Genomic DNA, 3,775 nt, shown 5'->3' on the forward strand with positions numbered 1-3,775 from the left:
GGACTTGTGATCCACCTGTTTATAGCCTCCCAAGAGCTGGGATTACAGGCACACACCCCACCACGCCCAGTCTAATCTGATATTTTTGAACTTCCAGGAATGTTATTCTTGTTGAACTTTTATGAGGAAACATCTAGAAGATGAATTCTAACTCCTTAAGATATAACTGGAAAAATTATCATAAAAGGATTGTGAAAGGGATCAGAATACTCCACCCAAAGTGTACATTTGGCATCAGGATTACTTTGAGCTGAAGGCAACTGACAACAGATGCAGGAAGAATTCTCTTATCTTAAGAACTACCCTTATCTACTTAAAATAGGGAGTAAATTTCCTTCTGATAAAGGTGATTACCTATGCCCTAAAGGATGATTTTATCACCAAACACGGCAAGTCCGTATCAGGATAGGTCCGTACTGGTGAACCATACTAAAACAGCTCTCGGGGTTGGGGAAATGGCCTAGTGGGATAAGCACTTCCCAGGCAAGCACAAGGGCCTGAGTTCAATCCCCGGTTCTTCCAAAAGAAATAAAATAAAATAAAATAATTAAAAAAATAACGATTAAAACAGCTCTCATCAACCATGGGTTGCTCTATGTATTTCATAGCTATGGTCTCATGGTTTTTCTCCATTGAATTTAAGAAACTCTTTTCTTTGTTTAACAGATATTCAAGTCCAAAATGTAATTATGTCATGGATATTAACCCCGTTACTGTGAATGCTTGTGTAGGTAAATATTAATAAATATTAGGTGTTTTTTCTCTCATTAGTTTAATTCTGAGGACCTCTGTCATCAAAACTCGGTGGGTAATAGGATTTTCAACAGAAGAACCAAAACTGGAATCGGGGGGTAGGTACTAAAGAAACAAATAAAATCTAAGTGGTGTTTTTTGTTTGTTTGTTTGCTTTTGTTTCGTATTTTAGGGAAGGGTCTACAGGGTGCTCAGGGTCTCACTACTAGATGGGACTCATAATGATCTGCTTGTTTACAGCCTCCCAAGTGCTGGGATTACAGGCCCACAGCACCACCAGTCTCATTTGCTGTCTCAGTGTGTCCCATGGGCGAGGCCAGCACAGCAGGCCCGGGGATCCAACCCCCGGCCGCTGCACCTACTTGCAGGCTCTTTAATCCACTGAGCTATTTGGCTGGCCCCTAAGTAGTGTAATTATACTCTAAAAATTATAGCTACACAATAACTTTTCTGCATTAGTCAGTTTTCCTACTGCTAGGAAATGATATCCAACACCCTCAATTATAATAGGGAAAGGTTTACTTCAGCCTAGAGTTTCCGAGGTTCAGTCCACAGTCATTTGGTTCCTCTGCAGAGAAAAGATGGCGGACAGGTGTGCTGCAAAAGCTCAAGGCAGGGAGGCCGACCCATTAGCTCAGTTGTTTAAGTGCCTGCTTAAAAGAGCAGTGAGGCTCAATTTCCACTGGTTCGAACTCACATACTCCAGCCAAACCAGAAATGACCTGAGGGCCTGTTCATGCCAAAAAAAAAAAAAAAAATCAATCCTTGGGGCTGGGGAGATAGTCCAGACACACCCCGAGCTGTGCTTTACTAATTTCCTACGTAGCTCCCAAGCCAATCAAGCTAAAAATTAACACATCATAAATGCCAAAAACTTGGATGAGAGGACAGAGACTTTAAGGTAAGGAGGGGAGTATAGCTCAGTAGATGACTGGCTTACCATGTGCAGGGTTTGGATTTGATCCCCTGAACTGCGAACACAAACAAAAACACCCCCAAATCTCATTTACCTATGTTCACTGGGAGTCAATGCATATTATTTAAGTCTGAGCATTTTAGAGAAAATTGACTAGTAGAAGTAGAGAAGGGATGGGAGAGTAGAAGGAAAGAATGTCACTAAAGTTATCATTTCTTATATTAGGTGTACCAATTAAAGAAGAAAAAGGAACTATTCTATAATATTAAAATAAGTGAGATAGGGCCAGTGAGATAGCTCAGTGGTCTAACGTGCTTGCTTAGGCAAGTGCAGGGACTGTGATTCAATCCCTGGCACCACATGCCATGTCAGTCCCTCCCCCAGAGTGGGCTGAGCTGGCTACAAAAAAATAAATAAATAAATAAACTAAAAAATAAAAAAATAAGTGAGACAATTGTAAGAATTTATATAGTCAACTTCATTAGTAATGAGAAATGCAAATTTAAATAATCCTGTAATGTTACTGTATACCCACAAAGATGGCTAAAATGGCAAAGAGAGAAAAATAATAAATATTGGTGAGGAGGCGGAACAAATGTAATTCTCATTACTGTTGGTGGAATCACACGTCATATAGCATGTTGGCACAACTGGCAGTACTTACTAAACAGCACATAAACAAATTATGCGTCTGTACTTGTAGAAACATGAACCTAAGACACATGCCAACTATATTCACCAAATGAAATTTACAAAAATGCTCATAGCTTCACTATTCAATCCTAAATCTGGGAATTACTTAAGTACTTGTGACTTCAGAATGAACAAGTAGCAGATTTACACAACGCAGGAATATGTAAAAATTAGAATGAAAAAGGTACAGATAGACACAATGATAAATCTACTTTTCTCTTTTATGTAGTACGGGGGATTGAAGTCAGTCTCTTGTTTTTTGTTTTTGTTTTTGTTCTTTTTTGAAACAAGGTCTTGCTATATATTCTAGGCTGGGGTTGAATTCACTATACAGTCCCGACTAACCTCCAACACATGATGGTCTTCCTGCTTCAGCTTCTGAGTACTGCAGTTACAGGTGGGCACAGCTCACCACCCCAGGGTTCTCTCATCCTCAGCCCTTCTCATTCTTTACTTAGAGGAAGGGACTAAGTTGCCCAGATAGAACTTGACCTTGTGATCCTCTTGCTTCAGCCTCCCAGAATTCTGGAGTTATAGGCTGGCATCACTATACTGTTCTGGAGCTCCCTTCTTGACTTTGTCTGACCTTGGTTCTTGCATCCTCGGCTTAGTCTGGCTTTAGCAGTTCAATGAGAATGCCACCCACCCTTGATGCCTGATCAAATTCCTCAGCCCCCACCCATGATGTGGAAGTCCTTGGATGGTCTGCCCAAGAATCCCCTTAGGCTGGTTTTTCAAGAATCCCTTACACTTGATTTTTAATCAGCTTCCTCTTAGTAATTTTCCATGCCCTGACCTCTTCATTCTGCATTTGGCTATAAATCCCCAGTTGTCTGCTGTATTTAGAGTAGAAGCTAGTTCTGCACTGAGACCTCTCTTCCCCAGGAGCTTAAATAAAATGTCTTGCCATTTTTCACAAATGTCCCATGAATAATGTTTCTTTGACACTAGGGACTAAAATCATCTGGCAAAAGCTGAAACTATCACAGCAATGCCTGGGGAAACCACCAAGAGCAGCTTTGTGAGGTGAATTGCCCTGCATTTCCTTTTGCCCTCCTATTTCCTGCTGCTGTTTTCTGCTGGTTGAGCTGGGTGTCAATCTTCTTGTCTACTTTCCTACTCAGTCTATTACAGTTTGTCTCAGATCTGCTCCCACTTGACCCTTACAGATCTTATGATCCTGCTTGAGAAATGAAATGTTTTCTCTTTAAAAAATTGAAGGATCAGGTCTTGGTGATGCACTCCTGTAATCCCCGCACTGTGAGATGGGAGGATCACCACTGGAGCTACATAATGAGTTCAAGGCCAGCCTGCATTATGAAGGAGACTCTGGGGAGAGGGAGAGAGAGAGGGAGTGGGGGAGAGAGAGAAGGAGAGGGAAAGGGAGGGAGAGCGAGAGAGGGGGAATGAGGG

The sequence above is a fragment of the Octodon degus genome, unplaced genomic scaffold (assembly GCF_000260255.1).
Source record: "Octodon degus isolate 3935 unplaced genomic scaffold, OctDeg1.0 scaffold00027, whole genome shotgun sequence".
NCBI lineage: Eukaryota > Metazoa > Chordata > Mammalia > Rodentia > Octodontidae > Octodon > Octodon degus.